This window comes from Canis lupus, chromosome 6, assembly GCF_048164855.1.
Source record: "Canis lupus baileyi chromosome 6, mCanLup2.hap1, whole genome shotgun sequence".
In the NCBI taxonomy this organism is placed as follows: Eukaryota; Metazoa; Chordata; class Mammalia; order Carnivora; family Canidae; genus Canis; species Canis lupus.
This window is the reverse complement of record NC_132843.1, coordinates 50,282,371-50,309,479: the sequence shown is the minus strand read 5'-3', so window position 1 is coordinate 50,309,479 and position 27,109 is coordinate 50,282,371. Positions and strand designations below refer to the sequence as shown.

The 27,109-nt window shown below is 41.8% G+C and overlaps 1 long non-coding RNA gene across 1 annotated transcript in view; it reads left to right on the top strand.

The window, feature by feature from the left end:
- Positions 1-27,109, top strand: part of LOC140635592 (uncharacterized) — a 71,896-nt gene that overhangs the window by 31,417 nt on the left and 13,370 nt on the right. Inside the window, exon 2 of the long non-coding RNA XR_012032939.1 lies at positions 810-913. This is a non-coding gene — a long non-coding RNA (uncharacterized lncRNA). The remainder of the gene's footprint in view (positions 1-809; positions 914-27,109) is intronic.

Sequence of the window (27,109 nt, the reverse complement as noted above, 5' to 3'; positions counted from 1 at the left end):
GGTTGGAATTCTTAAATTCTTTTCTTTTTTAAAAAAGATTTATTTATTTATTTGAGAGGGTGAGAGAGAAGGAGAGAGAGGGAGGGAGAGAGCAAGCATGAAGAGTGGGAGGGGCAGAAGAAGAAAGAGAGAAAATCTTCAAGCAGACTCCACCTGATCATGGAGCCTGTTGTGGGGCTCCATCCCAGGATCCTGAGATCGTGACCTGAGCCAAAATCAAGAGTCAGCTGCCCAACCGACTGAGCCACCAAAGTGTGCCTGAAACTCTTAAATTCCTTTTTAAAAAAGCCACTATATGGAGTCATAACATTTAAAAAAAATTTTTAGTAATCATGGAAACTCTCCCTTAAAACCCAATCTTGCACAGAAACTCAGCTCCTTTGCCCCTGGCCCCCTGTTCTGAGAACTGCCACATTTCTTCAGCCTATACCGTGGCATCTTGAGGCTGAAGACAATATCAGTAAAATCTGACTGTGCCTCTTCCCCCATTATTATCTCATGAGAGAGCAGTGGTTTCTCACTGTGGTATTAATTTGCATCTCCCTCAGGATTTACAGAGCTGAATAACTTCTAGTATGTTTGTTAGCTATTTTGTGAAATGCCTTTTCCAAGTTTTTGTTCATTTTTGTATTGTATTGTCTTATTGATTTGTAGGAGTGCATTATATACTAACCCATTGTTGGCTAGAGGTATGGTAAATATCTCCTCCCATTTCAATACTTGCCCTTTCACTCTCTCAGTGATGTATTTTGATGAGCAGAAATTCTTAGTTTTAATGCAGTCCACTTTGTCGATATTTTCACTTATAGGTTATTAGGGTGACCAACGATTCGAAAATGTCTGGAAATAACACAATCCAAATAATCCGTTGCCCAGATATGAGATATCAACGCTAAAAGAAGGACAGTCCCAGGTAAGCCACAGTGGTTGGTCACTCTAGGCTAGGTGGTTCTTATTGTTGTTTGAAGGGACAGGGCCTGTCGTGTCACAAATATATTTTCCAATGTTATCTTCTAGAAGCTTTATAGCTGTATCTCTAACATTTACATCAAACTCCATCTGGAATTTACTTTTTGTGTGTGGTGTGAGGTAGAGGCCAACATTTATTTTCTTCCCTTTATGGATGGATACCAACCACTCAGCACTATCTATGGAAATGACCAGACTTTCTCCATTGCTTTGCAGTGTTGACTTTGTCATAATTAATTGTGCAGCTTGGTTTCTGGACTTTATTGTGTTCCATTCATCTTTTTATCTCTTTCTGTGCCATTTTATTTATTTAGCTTTTTAATAAGTCATGATATCTGATAGCATAGAAGTACTCTGACTTTCTTCTTTTTCTTTTCTTTTTTTTTTTTTTTAATTTTATTTATTTATTTATTTATGAAAGTCACACATAGAGAGAGAGGCAGAGACACAGGCAGAGGGAGAGGAAGAAGCAGGCTCCATGCACCGGGAGCCCGACGTGGGATTCGATCCCGGGTCTCCAGGATCGCACCCTGGGCCAAAGGCAGGCGCTAAACCGCTGCGCCACCCAGGGATCCCCTCTTCTTTTTCTTTAAGATTGTCTTGGCTATTCTTCGTCAGTTGCATTTCTGTATATATTTTAGAACCAGATTGTTGAATTTCTGAAAAAAATGTGTTGGGATTTTGATTGAGGGATTTTGAGCTAGATTACTTTTGGGAGATATGATATCTTTACAAAATTCAATATGCCAGTTCATGAATATTGTATATATCTGTATATATTTAGGTCTCTATATTTTTATTTATTTATTTATTTGAGAGAGAGAGAGAGAGAGGGAGGGAGTACGTGTGTGTGCGGAGGGGTGGGGCGGGTGGAGAGGTGGGGCAGAGGGAGAGGGAGAAGCGGGCTCTCCACTGAGCAGGGAGCCCAATATGAGGCTTGATACTAGGAGCCTGGGATCATGACCTGAGCCAAAGGCAGACATTTAACCGACTGAGCCACCTAAGCGCCCCTAGGTCTTTTATTTCTCTCATCAGTGTTTGGTAACTTTCTTGAATAAAGTTTTATATTTATTTATTGTTTATTTATTTATAAACTTTTATTTATTTATTTATTTATTTATTTATTTATTTATTTATTTATTTATTTATCATAGAGAGCAAGCCAGAGAGTACAGGGGGGAAAGAGCAGAGGCAGCAGGAGAAGCAGACTCCCTGCTGAGCAGGGAGCCAGATATGGGGTTCCATCCCAGGACCTTAGGATCATGACCTGAGCTGAAGGCAAATGCTTAACCGATTGAGCCACCCAGGCACCCCCTGAATAAACTTTTGAATAAACATATTTAGGGGCCCCAAATGTGATGAATTAGAACCTCTAAAAATAAGTTGTGGTTATGATGGGGATAGTTTGGTGCATATTCTCTGGACTTGACTCAATGCTTAAACAATTATAAATGGGTACTTTTGTCTGCAGAGATTCTGGTCCCTTGAGATCTAAATATAATTACCTAACTTCCATTTTTGCCAACTGCAATGCCTATCTTTCTACTTCCCTCAATATAATATTACAATTTTGGAAGCAAATGGTCTCATGGTCACTTCTGTCCCTGAGCCCTGGTCTGGCTGACCTCTGACCTCACTTCTAGCCCACTGCCAGGCTTTCCTCTCTTCTGCCTTCACAACAATCCAAATAATCAGTGGGCCTAGTGGAAGTTAAGCACTTTTTCGGATTCCCTATCATGAATTCAGCAAAACTTCACTCTTCCACCCTCTAGACTCCACTCTGGCTCACATCTGCTCATCCAGACACATTGAGGTACTCTGAAGAGGCTATCATTCAACCTCCTATTTTAGCATCAGAGAGGATGAGGATTTAAAATGTTTGTGTTTCTCACCACTCTTGCTTCCACGAGTCTCTGTAAGCAGAAGAGACTAATTGGAAATAACTATTTCCCCATACATAAACAGTATTTTAGAATGACTCCAACTTGCAGAGGAATGACGCTTCTCATATACATATATATACAACACACACATTTACATATGTGTACATGCATTATATGTATATATGTCTACACACACACTAACATTTATCTTTAAAGTAGTCTCCATATTGAATTTAGTAATGGTTTAAAAAGTGATTCTCCTGGTAGGTGGGTAGGCGGTTGGGGTAACTGGATGATGAGCATTAAGGAGGGTACTTGATGTAATGAGCACTGGGTGTTACTTGCAACTGATGAATCACTGAACTCTACCTCTGAAACCTGCTTTATACAGCTTGTACCCTCAAAATTTCCTCCCAGTGTAATAAAATAGCTTTGATCTCCAGATATGAAAAATATGTACTGATAATAAACTTGGTGAAGAGGAGGCAGAGGATAGGGATAGTGGAGGCAGAAGAAACTGCAAAGTTTACAGGTTCAAAGAAATTCTCATCTTTGGGGTAGAAACAGCAGAAGTGTCCAGACTTTGAACATTAGAAGCCTTCTATTTGAGGTGCTTGGAACTTTGACACAGATCACTCTGAGAAGCAGCACAGACATTCCCAGGGGGATTTGAATTATTCTCATCTACATGATCAAGCACTGTGCACTTAGAACATGACAGTTTCAAACCTTTGCAGAGTTAGGAGTTAGGAGTACATTATCTGAGTCAGCATTTTCCCCTTATTGAATACCATCCATACAGCATTTGCAGCTTTTGAGTTATCATCCCCTTGAAGTTTTCTAATTGTTTTAAATAAAATAAGTTGCAACATCTCTTTTGGTAGAAGACGCAAATCTCACAGAGGGAGAGCTTGTGCTCTAGCTCTTACCTTCCTTTTGAAGCAAGATGGTGATCTAAGTTTGGGTGCTTATCTCTTGCACTAAAAAAACTATTATTTCTAACTGAAAGTGTTTCTGACTCTTTTTTTTTAAAGATTTTATTTATTTATTCATGAGAGACAGGAAGAGAGAGGCAGAAACACAGGCAGAGGGAGAAGCAGGCTCCACACAGGGAGCCTGACATGGGCCTCGATCCCAGGTCCCCAGGATCACACCCTGGGCTGAAGGCGACGCTAAATCTCTGAGCCACCTGGGCTGCCCTGTTTTCTGACTCTTGTTTATTAATCTTTTGCTAAAACAGAAAGTAAGAATTCCTGGACTGCTGTTCATCATAAACCAGTTTTTCAGCCTCAGGAACTAACATTTATAGGGCACTGCTTATGAATCATGGTTTTTGCTTTTTAGTTTACACATGCTAACTCACTTAAACTTGGCAACAGCCCTAAGACGAAGTTCCAAAGCCCACTTCATAGATGAGAAATGAGTGAGGCTCAGAGAGGCTGAGTGACAGCCCAGTGTTCACACTTAAAAGGTGGAGTCAGGCTTCAAATCCAGGTTAGCATGTCTCCCTGATGGCTTCCCAGGCAGTCCAAGGCTGTCCTTGCTCTGTATTTTGAAGCTGCTTTCCTAGTATATGCTTAGTTAAAAATGCCAGAAGCACTTAGTATATGCTATTAGAATACAACTATGGATGATGTTGGTAAGACACAAATCACCATCAACACCTCATATATTCCTGAACACAATCTGTACAAATTCTCTGTAACAATCACTAATATAATGGTAATAATAATAATAACACCGCCTTAAGTTTGGGGGCACATGGGTGGTGCAGTCAATTGAGTGCACCTTGGTTTTGGCTCAGGTCATGATCACAGGGTTGTGAGATCAAGTGGGGCTCCGTGCTCAACCCAAAGTCTGTGTAAGACTTTCTCTCCCTCTGCTCCTCTCCGTCTCAAATACATAAATCTTAAAAAAAAAAAGACCTTAAATTTGTACAACATAGAAGAGCACTTGTACATGCTATCTCCATACTTTGTAGATTTTTGAGACCAAGACTTGTATGTAGATTCCAGTTTAAGTGTCAGGTCCAGGGACTGGTAGCAGCTGCCTGGAACTCTGTACTGAGAAGTATCCTGAAGATTATTCCAGGGTTGGTAGTAATCAGGGCTATGATTGATTAGTCATGTCTGCCATGGTAAAGTTGTTAGGAGTAATAGAATATTAGTCGTATGTTTTCTGTCTCTTATTTGTTCTAGTCCACTCTTTATAGAGGAATAAAAACTTGTCTTCGACCACATAATGAGTGGCTGAGCTGAAATCAAAGTTCTCCTTGGGAGTGCCTGGGTGGTGCAGTTGATTGAGCCACTGACTCTTGGTTTTGGCTCAGGTCGTGATCTTGGGTTTGTGGAGTAGAGCCCTGTGTTGGGCTCTGTGCTCAGTGTGGAGTCTGCTTGAGATTCCCTCTCCTTGTCCCTCTACACCATCCCTCTCTCTCTCTCTGTCTCTCTCAAGTAAATAAATAAATCTTAAAAAAAGAAAGTTCATTTTCCTTCAATCTGCTGCCATTGCTATTCGATGATATTGTATGTGGAGACATATAAATAATCTGAAGTTTAGTATTCAAATGAACTGGAATTTATTATAAAGTCTTGATCTCAGTAATGTTTGATCTTGAACAAACTAGGTGTTTTTCTCCAACAAAATGCAAAAAAAAATATTTGCACAACTTATGACTATCATGTAGGAATAGCCTCAGGCATGCAAGTGCTACAGAGTGGACATACTACCTCGTGGGCTAAAGATGTGCTGAGATATCTTCACTGTGTGCTCTTAACTGATACTATCTGGAAAGTCCAAGAAGCTCAAAACCCTATTTCAAGGGCCAAGAGTATTTTGATAGTGCCAGGGTAGCATCAACATGGCATTAGACATCACAAGTCTAAGCTGACACAGCAATAAGTGTGATCAATGTTCCAATTTAGAGTCCTCTTCTGGTTTGTGACAGAAGCACATAGAGCTTCTTAAGAATTTTAGTAGTGGGATGCCTGAGTGGTGACTGAGTCTTGGTTTCAGTTCAGGTCATGATCTCAGGGTCATGAGATCGAGCCCCATGTTGGGCTCTGGGCTCAGTGCAGAGTCTACTTGAGATTCTCTCTCTCCCCCTCTCCTTCTCCCTCCCCTTTGCCTCTCCCCTTGCTCACACTCTTTGTCTCTCTCAAATAAAGAAATAAAAACCTTTTTAAAAAGGAATTTTATTAGTGCAGTGTTTATGCAACTTAGGATAAAAAGGTAAGAGAAGGTTAGTAACCACATGCAAGCAGTGACACAGAGATGACCTTGGGAATGACGGCGCGGTCTCACAGATTGTTATGGTCTAATCAGAGGAAACGCTGTACAGGTTGTAAAATCACTGACTACAATAGGACTTGCAAAGAAAAGCCATACAGCAAAGAGAGTGGACTGTCCCCAGTGCAGGTCACAGGTTCCAACACTGCGGCCACGCTCTCCTCTGTCAGCAGGGTTATCTTTGAATACAAAAGACAAGGAGGTACATATAATGCAGTCAGCTGTGACCATCAAAGCCAAACAGCTTTTTCTTCCAGCTGGAGCTACCTGCCTGACTACACAATACCCAAGGCCCAGGGCAGTCGAGTGGCTGAATGCCCCACCCCTGCACTTAGCCCCAGCCACCTCTGAGAGAGCAGCCAGGGATTTCTTAGAGCTTTACACACTGCCTTTGTTGGCTGTTTCCAAGGTGACAAAGTGTTCTGTCCTTTGCTGTAAATAAAGACAGGAGCAAAGGGATCCAACCCTGTCCTCCTCCTCTATTAGCTTCTGTCACGTTCAGTTGCATGCTTCTTATGAGGGCGTGTGTGAAAGCCCTGCTTCCCAGAGTCAGACCTTCCCTGGTGGCGTCTGTTTGTCTGTTTGTTGGTTTGTCTGTTTGTTAGATGTGCATTTGGAACTTTGTTGGCAGTCATGAGCCTTGTAGCTGGCATTCTCAGCTCACTCTTACCCCTCACTCCAAAATGTTTTCTCATCAGGGGAGTGGTAAATTCAAATGCTGCTGAAGATTGCATTATATGTTCCCAGTTAGTCACTGAACCTCCCTGTCAAAGGATTGTATTTTCCCAAACCACTGACATAGGCTTAACATGTCACATGCCTTGACCAAATGCATTCTCAGAGGAAGTGATGGATGCCGTGTCTGAGCAAAGGTTTTAAGAGCTATTTCATAGTTCTGCCATTTTTCTGATCTTTTTCCTGTCTCACTTGAGAACAGTACATCTTGAGTAGGTGCTGTTTCTTCAGATCCCAGAAGGAAGGAGACACAGAGCACAGCCACAGCCAACTGACATGCATTAAGGGTGAGAAATAAAACTTTGTGGTTGTGACTGAGATTTTGGGGAGTGTTTGTTACCGTAGCGTAACCTAGCAAAAGTGGGCTCATTAAATACAGTAAGCATGAGAGTGAGGAAGTAAAGCAAATGGGCCAGGCAGGGACTGAGTCCAAGGAAAACTTGTGCTCTGCTCCAAGGGGTATGGCAGTGATGTTGGCCTTTCAGGAACACAGACCTATTACTACCAGACTTCCCAATTTTTAAGAGAATACCAAGAAGCCAACTGTTGATGTGACTTCTATCAGTTTTTCAATATTCAAACTACATTTGGGTCAAATAACACATATACCACAGCCCCAAATCAGAGATCAGGCTCCAGTTAATAAACTCTGTTCTATGTTCCCCTGGTACTGGAGCAGATCTAGCCTGTTCATTGCTCTCCAGCACCCCTCATGTTCCCTCCTCCTTGCCAGGCCCTCCTGTTCTCCCACCCCTAAATTCCTACATTCCCCTCTTTCAAGGCCTTTGTCAAGTTCTCCTTCGTCCATTTCCCCAACTAGACTATCCCCTACCCCTGAACTTACTCTAGTCTCTATAGACTATATGGACTTTTAGTCTATATTACGGTAAGCATTTTGCATGTTTCTCCAATGTTTTTTTTTCTTATACACATTCTGCCCTTTGAGAGTCTATAAACCCAGACATAGACCATAGCTTATACTTTTGGCATCCTTAGTGCCTCGCAGGCGTAATAGGTACAAAATGTTTTTATACGACAGCTTTGTTGGTTCAGATGAATACCCACATTCAATGATCTGATTCTGAGATTCTAGAAAACAAAGAATGAAGTCCAGAAGGAGCCAGATTCTAGACTCTTAATCACCTATTTATCTCATACTGAAGAGTATAACTCATTAACAAACAAATAAACAAATAAATGATAACTCAGGGTTTAATTCTGCACACACAAACCTTGTTAACACCTGTGCTTCTTTGTAGATTAAGTCCTGTCTGCAGTGAAATATACAGTTAAGGATATAATATCAGGGTTAATCCAATTCAAATGGGATTGAGTTCAGCTTTATGTTGACCATCCTTCTGAGACCCCAATTATAACTTGTTTGATGCCTCAGCCACCAAAATAAGTTATGACATTCAGTTGAGTTCATAGAGAAGGACATTTAAATTGTCAATCTTCTGGGACATTCTTTCTACCACTTTTTGGAGGATGCTATTATATGCTATGGTCACTACAGTACTTTTGGTGAGCCTCAATATGAGTTTTTTGAGTGAACAAATAAATTAATGAAATGGTTTATACTGCAGGTGTTGTTTCTCAGCATAGAAAGATTAGATTCCCACCACCATCCCCTATTCTTTCATCATCCAAATTGGTTTAACCCTTATAGTTTTCACTGCTTTTAGAGTAACTCTGTACTAATAGTCCTCCTAATTTCCCTGAGAACCTGATTTAACTAGGAGAATCTAGCTCTTTAATTAGCAAGTTCTTAAAACAAATGTTTTCTTATATTTTAGAAGTGAGTTGTTCAGTGCACATGTGAAAAAGGGCCAGATAACACCCCATGGTATTAAATCAATTACTAGAAGATGTAAGACCAGTCTCTGTGCTAGGAAAATAATATCAGAGTCAAAACAAATCATTTGGAAGTGAATCACTTCCCTTTGCCAACAGAAATTAATTGAAACAACTCCCCCACCCCCGCCATCCCCCCACCCCATCCCTATGGTGTTGTCTGACATTTCTTTTAAATGCCAATGAGCACCTCACTTTGTCAAATTAAATAAGTCCAAGCTGCTGGTAATATGCAACTTTAAAGCCATATGGCCATATGTCTAGCATGTTCCAGGATACTCTGGTTTCATAGTAATTTTAATCTTTTTAATAAAGGCAATTTGTTAGATATATAACTAAATATGGAGTCATTTTATATCATTGTAAAGCTTCATATGATCAAATTCACAAATAAGAAAACATTCTCTATTACCATTCAATTAAATTCAACCAACATTTACTGACGGCTCTATGATATGCCAGTTCCTAAGTTAGGTCAAGGGAATCTAGATGTAAATATGACATTATCCCTGCCCTCAAGGATCTTACAAAGTAAACAATAAATTACAATTTAGTGATTCATATAACAATCAAAAGATGTTCCAACCACAGAGGAGCATATAACCTCATTTAGTTTTAGTTTGGAGGTAAGACAATGGCAGGGGAGGCTTCCTAGAAAAGGTGACTTCTTGGTTGGGCTTTAAAGGTAGATCAGGGGATGCGCCCTGGTAATCAAAGCAGAGGAATAGCTTGTATGTGTCCTGATAATTTTTTAAAGGAAATAAGGATCATTCCATAGAGATAACAGAACCAACAGCCTAAAAAAGAGCTCTTGGCTTAATGATATTTATCATACCTCAGAAATGTTTTTGGAGTTTTAATTTTCACTTAAAATATTCTCTTGCTAGCCTGAGTTGGGAAGAAAATTTATGAGTGCAGCTATTGTTTTTTTTTGCTATTGTTTGTTTAAAAACTAAAATCGCTTCTTGGAATTTTTGTTCATTGGCTATATACAAGAAGGATCATTATTTTCTTATCTTAAAAGAAAATATATATCCTGAACAATAATCATGTTTCTTAAATTTCAATATAGTTAACATTGTTATAACCGTATAATAGTGTTATATTAATTTCAGGTGTATAATATAGTGATTCAGCAGTTCTGTACAACACCCAGTGCTCATTATGACAAGTGTACCCCTTAATCCCCATCATTTATTTCACCCATCCCCCTACCTCCTTCCTCTCTGGTGATAAAGTTTTCTATAGTTAAGAGTCTGTTTTTTGGTTTTTATCTTTCTCTGACTGACTTGTTTTGCTTAGCTTTATACTCTGTAGTCCATTGATGTCATTGCAAATGGAAAATTTCATTATTTTTTTATGGCTGAATAGTATTCCATTGTGTATATATACCACTTCTTCTTTTTATCCATTCATCTATCAGCGGACACTTGGGCTGCTTCCATAATTCAGCTAGTGTAAATAATGCTGCTATAAATATACGGGTGATTTTGAATCAAATAATTTTTTTTAATTATTTTTTTTTAAAGTAGGCTTCAGGGGATCCCTGGGTGGCTCAGTGGTTTAGCGCCTGTCTTTGGCCCAGGAGTTCCAGGATCGAGTCCCACGTTGGGCTCCCTGCATGGAGCCTGCTTCTCCCTCTGCCTGTGTTTCTGTCTCTCTCTCTCTCTCTGTGTCTCTCATGAATAAGTAAATAAAAATCTTTAAAAGAAGTAAATAAAGTAGGCTCCATGCCCAGTATAGAGCCCAACACGGGGCTTGAACTCACGACCCTGAGATCAAGACCTGAACTGAGATCAAGAGTCAGACGTTTAACCAACTGAGCCTTCCAGGCACCCCTTAAATCATCACTTTTAAACATGCAAAGCTCTGAGAAGACATCTCTCTAGGCATGTTTAGTAACTCATTGACCATGCATCTACTGGGTGCCTGCCACGGACAAGATGCTTGTTGGGCGTGGTGTCCAACACCAAATTGTATATGAACTTTTTCTGTCCTGAGGAACTTGTCATCCTGGAGAGAGGAGGATCCCTTTGGGGAGATAATCTGGATTTCTGCACTTGGAGGTGAAGACTTTTCAAAATTCACAAGATGAATGGAGAAGCACTCCTTGGCAGCTATTTGGAGATCTCAGAAGATCATGAAAAGCCTCTCAGCTCTGTTCTTCCTGACATGATTGAGAGGGAAAGGCAGACCCAGTACCTGCCAGGTGTTCATTCACACTGTAGGGAGGATGATGAATCTTTCCCTGCTTCACTGTGAAAGCCTTCTAAAAAGCTGCCTTAATGCAACTATGGCTACAAAGAAACTCAAGAAACAACAGCCAAATTACTCACCATATTTCCTTCTCCTACCTCTTCCATCTCTTGAAAGCCCAAACCATCCCTCAACACGTTACACTCCCTGCTGCTCTGCTTTCCAATGCACCTCTTAGCCAGGATATTTTTAGAATCTGAACACTAAGCAAGCTTAGTCCACTTCCATGCCACACGATGAACTGAGCCAAAACCTACCTACTGGTGAGACCAAGATAAACTGGAAGGGAGAACTTGGTTTGCTGGAAGTCACTAGTTTGTGAAATTGCCTAACACTGTTTCTCTTATAAGACATCTGACACACCTGACATTTGCTCTGTGCTTTCTTAAAAAGAGAAGAATCACCTGTCCAGACTGGTGATGGTGATGGTTTTGGGGGCAGGGGGAAAGAGAATCATTTGAACAAAATCTGTAGTTTGCAATAACCCAGTAGTCCACTAGCTGGCCATGATTTCAGATGCAAAAGAGAATCTGAAAATCTGAGGAAAGACAGTTTCTTCTTGACTAGAAGCATACAAGTCCCACTGATTGAAAGAAGTCTTCTGCTGTACAAACCCAAGTGACTAATAATTACAAGGAATTCTATGTAGTAAAAACGCATCAGTGGAATGAGTCTTTGAGAAATGGGAAGGATAAAATGAAGTGTCCTTCATTGAAGAGGAAAATTATGATGATCTGCTTCTTTTAAGCAAGATTCCTAGACTTTCACATATGCTTTTCCCCCACCCTTACATAAAATTTTTCTAAGGATCTGCCTGGAAAGTAGGCATAAAATAGAGAATAAATGGATTTATGTTTCATTTTTGGAATCTTAAAAATACCCTAAGGACCATAATTTCACCTTGCCTTTAAGACAGAATCTTTAATCTATTTCAAACATTTTATTTTCATGTTTTTTCTTTGCCTTTATAATTCAACACATAGAATTAGGGTGTGGGGTTTGTTTTGTTTTGTTTACATTGACAACATTAAGTCCAATGGACATTTGTATTAGGCTAAAGACTGACACTGCAGCACAATGATTTTCATCTTTGTCTTAAGTCCATTAAATTAATGAGAACTTTGCCTCCTATCACTAATAAGAACACTTTATTTCCTGTTCTCCAGTCATTAAAAACTTTTTAAGTATATCAAAGTAAAACATGTATACATATTACTCAATAGTACTACAACTTCTAGAATTTATGAATGCACCCATGTGCCCAATCTCTTTCCCCATTCTACTGCCTGCTCCTGGAGGCAACCATATAAAAATCTTTTAGCTGTTTCTTCTGTTTTTGACTCTCGTGTTTCTAAATATTCTTATATTGCTAATTTTTCAAAATTTTCTACTTTAGACATTGCTTATTTACTTCCAATTATAGAGGATGAGGATTTAGTTTCCTTATGCCACCCCACCACCACCATACACATACTTTCTCACTTTCTGTCTACCTAAAGATCTATGTTACTATTATTTTTATTAAATCAACATTTAAAATTATACTAAACAATATTAAAATCAGATGTGACATTTTTATTACTTGGCAGACATAGGCCCCAGTTGAACCACTGAATCTTCTTTGATTGTCTCTACTGTTAGGTACTACCTTTTTCCCCCCAAAGTAAATAATTGTCTTCTTTTTTGTTTGCTTAGGTTTCCATGTAATAATTATGAATTCATCCCTAAACTTTCTGGGAATAGGATACTCTTCAAAATACAGTAAACATAAATTTATCAATTTTATGTCTGTGTTTTTCTTGGAGCAGTCTCTCCAGGGCCCTCCCCGTCCTTCCTGACCTATACTGGGTGCCCCTGAAGCCTGCTGATCTTGAACTTCTCTTTGCCAGCAGCCTGAGAATCCCCTGTGCTCCTCTGCAGTATCCCCTCCTTCCTTCAGCTTACATTTTCCTTTTTTTTTTTTTTCTAAAGATGTCATGTATTTATTCATGAGAGACACGGAGCTAAAGGCAGAGACATAGGCAGAGGGAGAAGCAGGATCCTCACAGAGGGCATGATGTGGGACTTGATCCCAGGATTCTGGGATCACCACCTAAGCTAAAGGCATGGACCCACTCAACCACTGAGCCACCCAGGTGCCCCCAGATTTTCCTTTTCCTTGACTTATCCTGTCACTCCTTTGAAACAAATCCAGCAGTAGCTTCTGGAGAAAAGTTGCACAAGAAATAATTTATTTTATTTTATTCTATTTTCTTGAGTTCTTAATCTTAATCCTACTCTCTACTTAGTTAAATATTTAGCTGGGACTAGAAATTCAGGTTGGCAATGCTGTTCCGTCAGAATTTTAAAGGCATTATTCCAATGCCTTCTAGCTTCCAATTCTTGGTCCTTTGAATCTTTCTTTCTTTTCTCTCTTCTTTCTTTCTTTCTTTCTTTCTTTCTTTCTTTCTTTCTTTCTTTCTTTCTTTCTTTCTTTCTTTCTTTCTTTCTTTCTTTCTTTCTTTCTTTCTTTCTTTCTTTCTTTCTTTCTTTCTTTCTTTCCTTCCTTTCCTTCTTTTCTCTTCTTCTCTCCCAGAAACTTTTTAAATGGTATCTTTCTCCCTATAGCATGGAAGGCTTGCTATTATTTTTAGTTTATTGATCATTTCTTCTCTTTCGTTTCTTCTTTCCTTTTCTGGATTTTTTGTACCTTGTAGATTAAATTGTTATATATTTTTTTTCTGTTTTCTATTTGCCTTTTTTTGCTCCATTTTCTGGGATATTTTCTCAACTTGATCTTCCAACCCTTCCACTGGACTTTTAATTTTTGATATTATATAGCAGTTGTTTTATTATGAAGAGATCTTTCTCATTTTCTAATTTTTTTCATAACATCATATTCTTACTTAATAGGTGCAATATATTTTTATCTGTCTGTACATACTACTTATGCCTTTTGTGAATTAGCCTCTGCTCCCTGCATTGTCTGTCTTCTTAGATCCTTCTTCTGTTTCTTTAGTTTGTCTTTTCCATTTTCTTTCTCTGTTTACACCTTTTTATTTCTTTACTGTTATTTTAGTTGGGCTTTAGGGGGAAAAAGAGATGAAAAAGTGTGTTCAAGAACTCATGCTTAGAGAAGTAGAAGTCTCTAATATTCTATTTTTAAATAAGATAACAAGAGATTTGAGTAACAACAAGAAAAATTTAAATAAACAACCAAAACAAGTTCAGAGCCAAAAATGCTGCTGTTGAAGCTGAACAAATGGACTGGCAGGCATTGCTACTATGTGAGAGTTCAGTGTCCTCCTGTTTGTGGAGTGCAAAAGTTTGAATTCCACGTATGTGTGAGTATGCTAGCCATGCGAAAGCCCTCACAAAGTAGGGTCCTAGTGAATACATTATGCCAAAGTAATTTGAGTTATTTCCATGACTGAGTGATGCGTTATACAAATAAAGGACAAGAAGATACACAGTGAAGATTGGAATTTTGCTGAGTTTTCCCTATAGCCAAACCAAGAAGATGTGGTCATATATATATACTTAACATGTATTTGTAGGAATCCTTAACAATAGTTTTCTTGCTTTTGAAAAATTATATTCTCGGGCAGCCCCAGTGGTGCAGCGGTTTAGCGCCGCCTGCAGCTCGGGGTGTGATCCTCGAGATCCAGGATCGAGTCCCATGTCGGGCTTCCTGCATGGAGCCTGCTTCTCCCTCTGCCTGTGCCTCTGCCTCTCTCTTTGCTCTCTCTGAATGAATAAATAAATAAATCTTAAAAAAAAAGAGAAAAAATTATATTCTCATATTTCAAAAAAAAAAATCAAAGAATATTAAGACGGGAAATCATAAAATAGTATTTCACTGCCCCGAAAAGTTCTAGACATTTTTCTTTCTTTTTTTTTTTTTTAAGATTTTTTCTTTTTTTAAGATTTTACTTACTCATTCATGGGAGACACACAGAGAGAGAGAGAGACGCAGAGACACAGGCGGAGGGAAAAGCAGGTTTCATGCTGGGAGCCCGATGTGAGACCCGATCCTGGGACTCCCAGATCACAACTTGAGCCAAAGGCAGATGCTCCACCACAAAGCCACCCAGGCGTCCCTTCTTTTCTTTTCTTTTCTTTTCTTTTCTTTTCTTTCTTTTCTTTTCTTTTCTTTCTTTTCTTTTCCTTCTTTTCTTTTCTTTCTCTTTTCTCTTTTCTTTTTTCTTTTCTTTTCTTTTTTTAAGATTTTATTCATTTATTTGAGGGTATATATAGAAAGAGCACAAGCAGGGTGAGGGGCAGTGGGAGAAGACTTCCCACTGAGCAGGGAGCCCAGTGCAGGGCTTGCTACTAGGATCCCAGGATCATGACCTGAGCCAAAGGCAGACGCTTATCCTACTGGGCCGCCTGCTCCTAAGACATTTTTTGTGTAAATAAATATAAATACAATCATTTTTAGTAGTTGAATGGTATACCATTATATTATATACTATAATTTACTTAACTAATCTATAGCCAGGTTATTTCCAACTTTGGGGATATTATAAACAAAATTGTAGTGGATAGTTGGGGACATATACACTATTGCTCGAGGATTTCTACAAAACAGCAAATATACTATAGGACATCAATTGATAAATGCATAATGACCAAAATCTCATATGAATTTAGTCACAATTTCAAATGGATTTGTGAATTAGTATTCTTAATATCCTTCAGGTACATTTTATTTATTTTTTACTTTTAAAAATATTTTATTTATTTATTCATAGACACAGAAAGAAGCAGAGACACAGGCAGAGGGAGAAGCAGGCTCCATGCAGGGAGCCCAATGTGGGACTCCATCCTGGGACCCCAGGATCATACCCCAGGCTGCAGGCGGCGCCAAACCGCTGTGCCATCGGGGCTGCCTCTTTCAGGTACATTTTAAAAGCAGAAATACACCTATGCATGAAGCACTATTTACAAACATCTACAAACAATGAGAGATTCACAGAAACCTAGGGGTAACTCTTTGCCCATGCAGCTTTCTTCCCAAACTCCCCAAATTCATGACCCACTGGTTTGGAATTAGTGCGTAGAGTATGTTAGATGGTACCCAGCTGATGTGAAGCCAATGAAAGCATATAGTGTTAAGGACTGTCTTGCAGAACTTAATTCTAGGCATCTAATATCTTCATCAACAATTTAGATGATGGACTTTTGGTACGTTCATTACTTTTTCAGAGGACAGATTGAATAGGGTTGTTTGTGAAGGCTTGAAGGCAATATTACCTTTTAAAACGGGGGAGGAAAATGTTGATTGGACAAAGAAGCATCCTCCCCCTTATGGAAAGCAGACATGGTATAAGAGAAAGGCCTAATGGTCTTAGTGGGCCACAAGCTGGAGGTACGGTGTTCTTTTTGAGATAATTGTGGTAACAGGATCTAGTAACAAGAGAAATACATTCAAGGACAAAGTGTAATCCATCCAGTATATTTCCAGTGGCCCAGCAGGCACTAGGGCATGAATTTCTCCCAGTATATCTGACTCTCCGAAACAAATTCATAGTCAACATAAATGAAACTAATCATTTTATATATTTTCATATGCACAATTCCTTCAGTGATGGTTTTGAGTATAATGGGTTATATCAATCAATTCTCATACTACTCCACAGATTGTACAAATCAGTATTTGAAATATTCTCTTTTTCATGTGTTTGGTTGGTTGGGTGATTGAGTGGTTGATTCTTCCCCCTCCAGACTGATGATAGCAACTAGCTCTGGTTGGCTGCTTCTCCCTAGCTCCCTGGATGCTGGCAGTGTCAATGTTTGTGAAGATCCTTTAATCAAAGCTCATACTTAAGTGATGCACAGACAATGCTGAATTGCCAAGTTGCCCCAGTCTATGGATTTTACTGCTAATGTATGTTAAACCAACAGGTACTGGGGCACCTGGGTGACTTAGTGGTTGAGCGTCAGCCTTCAGCTCAGGGCATGATCCTGAGGTCCTGGGATTGAGTCCTGCATTGGGCTCCCTGCAGGGAGCCTACTTCTCCCTCTGCCTGTGTCTCTGCCTCTCTGTGTGTCTCTCATGAATAAATAAATAAAATCTTAAAAAAAAAAAACAAACCCAACAGGTACCCAAACCAGCAGGCCTCTACCAGGTTCCCTAATTTCGGGGTGAGAGCTTCAGTCAAATTACAAATTCTAAAAAAAAAAAAAAAAACCAAAAAAACAAATTACAAATTCTTTCCAACCTGCGGAAGGTCAGTGTCTTTAGCCCTTCTAGGGGCTGAGTGGATGCAGACCACTGATACCAGAAGCCACCTCAGCACGACAAAGCCTGATCTGAAGTAGCTAGAGGTGTCCTGGTAGCTGGAGCCAGCCCCAGGAGACTGGTGAGCTAGCCAGCTTACACCCACCGAACAGAAGGATGAACAGTGGCCTGTGCTCCAACGACTCTCTCTCTCTCTCTCCTATCAAACCTGGAGGACAGGGATGCTGGTGGTAGGTGTGGGGTTGGTAGGGCCAGTCTGCTGAGCCTGAGGAAGTGGTCTGTTCCCCAGGGTCAGGGGTTTTCTTTAGAATGTAGGGTTCTCAGTGCTTGGTACCAACTCTGAGTTCCCGTCAACATGTACGTTCTCCCCATGGCTACAATGTTTAACTGTCACAGAACTTGTTGAATAGGTGAAAAAATTATTGTTTGACAGAACATGCAAGAGTCACACTAGGATGGAGAAGAAAGTAAACCTGGCAGCTACCCAGTTTCCTTCCCCGCAAACAACTATTATCACCTATGTTTTGCGTGTCTTTCCAGAGATTTCGTATGCATAAGGAAGCAACCACTTACACATATAAATGTGGATGCTTTTTTAACACAAATGCTGGGTATAAGGTTCCAGCCAGCTCACACTTACATACAACATGAGAACAAAGAAGATGGTAAGTTCATTCCCTGAGTTCTTAGGTCACTGGTTTTGATCCTTTATTTATTTATTTTTTAAAGATTTTACTTATTTATTCATGAGAGACACAGAAAGAGAGGCAGAGACATAGGCAGAGGGAGAAGCAGGCTTCCCATGGGGAGCCCAATGCAGGAATCAATCCCGGGATCACGACCTGAGCTGAGGGCAGATGCTCAACCACTGAGCCACCCAGGCGTCCCTGGCTTAGATCCTTTAGAGTCCTGTTTGCACTGCCACCCCCCAGCTTGTTTCTGTTGTCAGGTTCCTGCACAAAAATCTGGGACCCTGTGCCCACGATTCCCATTCTCAGCATCCCATGAGCTTCCTGCCTGAGCCCGGAATCACCAACCATCTGGGACGTGGGGAAAAGATCACCACAGTGAGGCAAAGCCTTCTCGATGTCCAGTGCTGACAGTCCTCACATTCTTGTCGTAATGAAAGCAAAGCCTGACCATCTGCCCAGGCCACGCCTGAAAATGCCAGTGACCTTTTGGCAGCCAGGCGCCAGGGTTCACGTGAGCAGCACGGCCTCACTGCAGCTCGGCAGCATCATTGGAAACCCCGCTCTGCCTCCAGGACACCAAGGCTGATGCCAGAGCAGGCGGTTTCTAGGTCTCTGATCAAACCACAGCTGGCCAACCTCGGGCAGATTAATTTTTAGCCTTAATGCCCATTCACACTTATTTCAAGCTTTATTTTCTCTATAATTTATTTAGGGCAAAATTTATTCCTTTGAGACCAAACAACACAGAATCTGGTAGACCATTTAGACGTTCTCACAGTATAGCCAAGCATTCACTGAGAGTAAACATCTTACAAATTATAAAGTGCCTGCTTGATTTTCCGCAATGGGAATAGGAGAAATTGTTTTCAGAGAGCTTTATTTATTTTTAAAATTTTTATTCAAATTCCAGTTAGTTAACATATGGTGTGCTATTAGTTCTAGGTGTACCATATAGTGATTCAGCCCTTCCATACGACACCCAGTGCTCATGGAAGGGCGCTCCTGAATCCTCAGCACCTATTAATTTTTTAAAAGTTTTTCTTTAGGGCAGCCTGGGCGGTTCAGCGGTTTAAGCGCCTGCCTTCAGCCCAGGGTGTGGACCTGGAGTCTCGGGATCGAGTCCAACATCATGCTTCCTGCATGGAGCCTGCTTCTCCCTCTGCCTGTGTCTCTGCCTCTCTCTCTCTCTCTCTCTGTGTCTCTCATGAATAAATAAATAAAACCTTTTAAAAAAAGTTTTTCTTTAAGGACTTTATTTTTAAAATTTACTCATAAGAGACACAGGGAGAGGCAGAGACACAGGCAGAGGGAGAAGCAGGCTCCCTATGGGGAGCCCGATGTAGGACTCGACCCCACAACCCCAGGGTCACAACCTGAATCAAAGGCAGATGTGCCACCACTGAGCTATACAGGTGTCCCTAATGTTTTTCTTTAAATTCCAGTTAGTTAATGTAGAGTGTGTTTTCAGAGAGATTTAAAATCCAGTCGGTGCTAATGTAGCTTGTGCTCAGTAAACACTGTTAGAAATGCTTGCTTGAAAAGCTTGAAAACTTGTTTTCTCTATCTTGTTTTTCAATTTTTTCTGTTTATCTTGTTCCTCCTCTATCTCCCTTCCTCTGCTTCTTTAGTTATTTTATGGAATTTAGAAAACAATCTGAGACATCAGGAAAGATCTTAGAGTTTTTCCTTTTTTTTTTTTTTAATAACCTCTGCTCATCCGTACCCCCTTGGGATGCTTTTTAAAAAATGTAGACTCTTTAGCCCTATCTCTGGAAACTTTATTTCAATAGCTCTAAGATGTGGCCAGGGAGTCTGCACTGTTAAAAGCTTTCCAAATAATTCCAAGGGCACTCCTAGCCAAGAACCACAGCTCTTCAGTATATGGCAGGGGCTCAGTTCATTGATTTCCTCATTCACATGTGTATAGGGCCTGTCTATGGATCCGGCACTATTCTTAGTGTGTGGAATTAACAACAAACCTTCACCCAGAGCTCCTCACCGTCTACCAACCCAGTTGCATCCTTAAACTCTGTTGACCTTGCAAATGCCTATTCTCTGGTCATAAGAGAAGTGAGATAAAATATGGAAGGGTAAGTGCATGAATCCTGTATACAAGGATCATTAATGGGGCGCCTGGGTGACTCAGTCAGTTAAGTGTCTGACTCTTGATTTAGGCTCGGGTCATGATCTCAGTGTCGTGAGATGGAGCCCTACATCGGGCTCTGCACTGAGCAGGGAGGCTGCTTAAGATTCCCTCTCTCCTTCTCCCTTTGTCCTTCCCCACTGTCTCCCTACAAAATAAAAAATTTAAAAAAATCCATAATCACTTTCCCTCCAACCCCCTCCTGTCTTCTTGCAGAACTTGCTCTCAACTTTTTCTCAGAACTGTTGCTCCCGCAGGTCCCGCTGAGTGTCACATGACTCCTGTGGCCAAATTGTTTGGACCAGGGTGCAGATATGTGGTCATGCTGGATCAGTCTAATGCTTCTGAGAGTTTAGAATATACACTTAGAAAAGTCACAGGGGTTGCAAATTCAAATGCCCGTAAAGATCAAACAGGTAATGTAGTGAATGATGCTGGCCAGGTGTAAGGAAAGCAACAACATGACTTCTGAGCACAATTTTCACCTGACCTGTGTGTGATCTTGGGCTCAGCGACCCTGCTATGAATTGAATGTTTGTGTCCCCCCAAATTCTTATGTTGAAACTCCAGTCTGCAGTGTGATGGTATTTGGAGGTGAGACCTGTGGGAAATAATTGGATCATGAGGGCATGGTCCTGGTGAACAGATTAGTGCCCTTGTAAGAAGGAACATGAGAAAACGTGCATCCTCTCTCTTCCTCTCCTTTCTTCCAGGAAGAAGGCTCTCAGCAGAACTCAACCAGTCTGGCACCCTCATCTCAGATTTTCTATAACTTCTCCAGAATTGTTAGAAGTCAGTGTGCAGTGTGTAAGATGCCAATCTATTGCATTCTTGGGACAGCAGCTGGGACAGATGAGGGCAGGTGCAATCCTGAGCGAGAGCCAGGAGGCTGGAGGGCTGGTGCTCCATGCAAAGGGCTGGCTGTTATTCAGCTCCAGCCAGATGCTGTCACATGTGAGCCTAGTTTGCCAGGTTTTCCGATGTTATAGAAGTCCTCAATTCAGGTTTTTATATGAAATCTCACAATGGGGATCCCTGGGTGGCGCAGTGGTTTGGCGCCTGCCTTTGGCCCAGGGTGCGATCCTGGAGACCCGGGATGGAATCCCGCGTCGGGCTCCCGGTGCATGGAGCCTGCTTCTCCCTCTGCCTGCGTCTCTGCCTCTCTCTCTCTCCTCTCTGTGCATTCTCATGAATAAATAAATAAAATCTTAAAAAAAATGAAATCTCACAATGTTGAAATGATTTTACGTTTAAAAAGTTGTGTTGTCCATGACAAACCTAGTTGCTGGCTGTAACTGATAGAGACCACCAGTTTGCCCTGTGAGCTTGCTCTGGCCAGTATGTGGGAAGCAGGACAGGGGCCGTGGTTGCTGTGTTTGGTCTGTGCATCCGGAGTAGAGATAGCCAGACTTCAGAGAAACAAGGGGAACAATGGCAAAAGCAGAGGGTTTGGTTTTGTTTTTTAATGTTGTAGAAAGACACACTGGTTCCTGACAGCTTTCTGGTTTTTTATTCCAGTCCATTGCTTCTCAATCTGGGGTTCGGTAAGGTCCTGTTTCTTTATAATAAAGCACCTTTTTTTTACTGAAGCTTCTGTTAAATACACGCAATCACTGATAAAGTTGTAGGTGTCTGTTATCTTTTCCCCAAAGGGCAGTATTATCACTCAGCATTCGTGTAACTAGTATTGACTCTTCTATGTGTCAGTTGGTTTGGTATATGTCAGGCGGATCCTGATTTATTGAATTAAACTGATGTTCATCTAGTGGTTGCCAGACTTGGCTGTGCGTCAATATCACCTGGGAGCTTTTGGAAAAATCCACATCTTTTTGTAACCAAACCCAAGTTTGTATGCCTGATGCACAGCAAAGAGAATCAACTGAGACATCACCTGTAGCAAGGAAAGAGTTTTAGAGGCAGCTAGACGAGGAAACGGGAAGGCAAGCTTCAAATCCATCTCCCCAAAGGAGAGGCAGGAAAATTGAAAGCCAAAGGAAAGAAGGGTAAAAAGATGCAGCTGTGCTCATTAGCTTGTAGCTTTAATCAGTCCCATTAATGCTTTGGTTTCACCCTGACCCCACGCCATACCTACAGAATCAGTCACCAGAGGGAGAGCCTGGAAGCTGTATTATAAGCTCCCTGGGTGCTGTTGAGGCAGCCAGCCCAATGCTGGTCTGGCCATCAGAGTTTGGGGGTACCACCATGAGACCACCGTCAAGTATGGACCACACCAGTGCTTAGCTATTTAAAAAGGATTTCTAGGAGATGCCAGCTTCCAAGTTACATTATATTATGTTATAATTGAAAAGTTTTGCATCTTGACCCTTTTTATCCTTTCTTGAATAGGAGAGTAGGTTGAGGGCAGGAGATCCTGGAACCACTTGGTTAAATCCCATGTGAGAATTACACTCTACTGGCCTGCAACTGGCTCCTCTAATTTTCTTTGATGACAGAGTGGTAAGCAGTTAAACATTATCGCTGAAACAGAATTTCCGTACAGCTTTTTTGTAATGGGATTTGTGGGTGGAGCTTGGGGCTGATAACAGTAAGGATACTTGGCAATTGCAGGCCTCTTATTTAAAGCACTCTAAGAGCTTTGTAGGTGAGAAACTTGAAATGTGAATGTGATTTCTGACACATAAATAAACATGTGTTTTCTGATATGCTCACCTGGAGTCTGTGGGCTCAGTCAAAGTGGGGGGTCTGTGGTGTGTTTGTGTGTCATGTGGTTGAAGAAGGTCACTTGGTAGGATTCAGGTAGCAGTTGGGCTTTTCTGTAGGATGCAAGACAGCTTTGTCATTACCCTGGCAGCTGGGTGGGGGCAGTTGGAAGGATGGGCTCAGCTGGGCCTCCTCCTCTCCTGTGTCTTCTCAGGGCTTTTCCACAGTGTCTCTCCAGAGTCAGACACAGCAGCTTAGGGCAGACAGAAGTGTCAGTTCTCCTAATGGCCAGACCCACTTGGGCACAGTATCGCTTCCACCATGCTCTGTTGATCAAAGCAGCCAAACCTTCCCTGATTCTGAGGGGGGGCGGGGAATAACTCTAATTTGCTTCCCTACGTTCCCTTTCATTGGTGAGATCATTAATTTTGGCTGGTGAGGGAGACTCAAAATTCAGGACCTCGATCCCTGAAAATGTGTTGCATTTTCCAATATATTTTGTTTTGAAAATTGATAGAGATTATTGATAGTCAATAGGCATTTATTGAGCACCCACCAAAGACAGAGCTTTGTATTGTAATAAAAATCACAGAACTCAATATTATAATAACTGTAGAAACCCCACTCTTGGTTTTGTACTGAATGTAAATAGGACATGTCTAGAAGATAAAATCAAGAGCAATATTATTCTAAGGTCTGAGACAGGAAGTTCTCTCAGAACTGAGGGCTCTTTGGTGCTATGACTCTGGTCCTTGACCCCCACCCCCACCCTCCACTCCTCACTTCCTGACATAATACATGAGCATAGCACTTACCATCCTCCTCAAGACCTACATCCACCTGGCTCTGCTGCTCTGTTCTTCTTGTGTTTGATTTGTTTTTTCTTGCCCTGGGCCACGAGAGCCCCGCCTGCCTGCTTTTGGCCAGCACAGGGAAGTCTGACTTGAGCCTATGTCTAGCTCTCAGATCTACCTCAAGGCTCTGCCATAATTTCCCACTGTTCTGTGCAGACCTAGCTGACTTTAGCATACCTTCCCAAAGCCTTGGCTTACAGAAAAAGACATAAGAGTCATCACTCCAGTGATCTCTAGCCTTCTTCATCCCACTGAGGACTTTTGGTTTTACATTTCCATGGCTCTCCTGAAAGTGGTCCCTAAGCCCAGTGAAGCGGGATTAGGCCATGCTATTGAAGAGGCAAGAACTTTGAGAAGCAGTAGCAGGAGAAACAAAGCTGCCAGGGTTAGTGATGTCTTACAGAGAAGGTGAAACTTAGTCTATGAGCCACTATGGCAGATGCTATTTCAGCTTGCTAAATATTCCAGTTCCCTCCAAAGGCGGATACATGTGGCCATTTCACTGATGCCAAACTTGGCTCCAAGACAACTTGGCAAAAGCAATGTGAGCGAGGTAGTCATATGGCCCCGACTGATCTCACCTTCTGTTATCTGTGGTCTTGTGGAATCCCCGTCTTCACGGAGTCAGGGGTTGTGGCAAAATGCATGAGTTCAAAGGTGAGGCTCTGAAAGGCCTGGCAGCTTTTGCCTTTCTCTGTAGGATCACTCGGTCTGGGAAAGGTCATCCACTGTCCTGTGAGGACACTAAAGCAGCCCCAGGAAGAGATGCATGTGGAGACGACTCTATAGCCTTGAGAGTAACCACCTTGGAAGACAGTCTTCAGCTCTAGACAAGTCTTTGGATGATGCAACCCCAGCTTGGACTCTCATAAGAGACACCGAGAGAACCGCACTGTTCGAACTCCTGAACCACAGAAGCTGAGATAATACAGTTATTAATACATGGGCCACTATTTTTTTTTTTTGGAGTGATTCGTTATGCTGCCATAGGTAGTTAATACACATGAGTGATGTGGGTTGTTTCACACAGTACGGAGTCATTCAAAGCCAGCCTGCGTTTGCCATGGTCTCTTTTCTCTTTATCATGATGCCAGCTATGCCCCACAAGAAGATTGCTTCACCAGTTCAGGTCTTAGAGTGAAAGCAACATAGAGCTCAACACAGCTGATCCAAGATGGATGTGATGCTTGAACAAGAAGTAAATCTTCATGGTTGTCAGCCTTGAGATTTTAGAGTTGTTTATTATCACAGCACAATCCAGCCTGTCCTGGCTGATGCAGCTACAGATAGTCCATATTCCAAGTTAAATTCAAACTGCCTTCCACAGCTGTAGATTAGTGGAGGATTCCTGGGGATGGAAAAGAAATCTGATGTATATTTGGGATGGTAAATGCAGGGAAGAGAGCTGGAGCTCCTGCAGTCCTGCCCCAGGCTGTGCAAACACACAGACGGAGGAACACTGAGCAGCAGTATCTTCAGCCAGCCCACGTTCCTGCACGTGGCTGCTCACAGGATCAGATCAGAACAGGTGGTTTGGACCCAGAGACTCTGCCTTTAAACCAGGGACTGGTAGCTGGCTGCCAAAAGCCATCCTTCTTGGGCTGCGGAGGTGGGAAAATGAAGGGAGGGTCCTTTCCAAACTGCGAGTGGGCATTCCCAGTGAGTGCTAATGGCCATTCAACGCTACTGCATCGCTGTTTATGGATGAGTCTGCAAACATCCAGATTTTATTGGCTTTACTGCTGATTTTATCCTCTTAACAAAGGAACGAATTGGAAGAAGCAGGGAGAAGCATTCAAACTCATCTGCAAGCTTGTGAGATTTTTCCCAGCTTAGAATTCATGCTTACACCATCTCCTGAGAGAGTAACCTCAAGCTTGGTATGTGTGGGTCTCTTAACTGAGAGATACCAGAAAGGGGGAAAGCCTCTAACATATGAGCATCCTACAGTGTTCATCTCAAGCTAGTTTGTGAGGTGCACTGAGCATTGCCAGGTTCAGGCTCCCACTGTTCTGGAACCTTGAGAAAAGCCCAGGCAGTATTGCTCTGAGGGTCAGAGATGACAGCAGGAAGCTGTTCACCCACTGATACAATGAATCCAGCTCTTCTCCCAGTTTCTGGGCCTCCTCAAGCCAGGGACCAATCTCTCAAGTGAGGAGAGAGATCATGAGCTCCTGTGTCATGACTGCCTGGCTGTCTGGCTGGCTGTGGAGAGAAGTAGGTTGGCTTCCCTGCTCTCCCTGCCACCCAGACCTTGCCCCATAGCCATGCATTTTAACCACAGTCAGGCCTCTGGGAGATCACAATTAGCACCCACTCTTGCCCAAGGGCCAGTGTTAACCCGCAGGATCAGATGAGAACAGGTGGCCACCCTCCTTGCCACCTCACACACTTGCTTAGTGTCTTTCCACCTCTTCCTCCTTCCTTCCTCTCCTTAAGCAGCAGAGGATTGGAAACAAACTAAAATGAGAATATTCAAGCTTGTCATCTCTGGTCTGTTTCTTCCATCTCCTAAGCTAAATTCCAAAGGGGTAATTGCATTAATTATCCCCAGACCCAGTCTTCCCAAGGGGCCAGCACTCCCCTCCCTCTTCTTCCCTCTTTCCTGGGGCTGGAACCCAGTTTGCAAAAGCCTCTGCACCTTGATTTCAGATCTGGATCCTCTCTGGAACCTTGTCCCTTTTTGGAGACCAGTCATCCTAGTCCATGTTGAAGCTCAAAAGACTTTCAGAATATAATCCTTCCTGTCACATCCTCCACCTCACAGCCCCAATTAAAGGCATAGAAAGCTAGCTGCTGCTGCTACAGCTCCAGAAGGAAGGGAGGAGGGGGAGATGAGGAGGGGGAATTAAGGAGAGGCTGGTGAGAGGCCCTGATGAGAATGGGGCCAGGCTGCGGCTAAGATGGGATGGAATGTGCAAAGGGATTCTTGGAAGCTGGGGCTGGACATGAAATTGTGCACAACCATGCTGAATTGCAGCCCTGGAGATGAAAAACTAACTAATAATAAGATTCATCCATTTTCCCTACAAATTTGGCATTCTCTCTGGAGTAGCTATGATTCTCTGTTCTGTGGACAGGGCATGGGTGATTTTCCTAGGACTGTTCACTGCATCTTCTTACCTACCTCTAGCACCTAAATACACATTGAGGTATTTGAAATAGATATCACCTGCCCTTCTGTCTCATAAAAAAAAAAAAAACCCAAACAATTTGAGCCTCCACTTTGTATTTTATCCCATGTACCCCTGGTTGCCCCACATACACAACCCCTTTTTGAGGAGGTATATGTTTTTGCTGTGGGGCTTATGGTCAGGAATAAGAAATTTACTTGGTACGTATGTTTAGATATGTGCATTGTTATTTAAATACAGATATATTATAGGTAATAGATAATAAATAGACTGGCGCTAACTTCCCAGAGCTAGCATAGTCCCCCAAGACTGCTCCCACTTCATGTACCAGCCACAAGTTCAGGGGGTCCCCAGACCACCTGCCCTCTGGCTGGTTGTCTATAAATTTAGGAGTTCTCATGACCACTGTAGTTTGAT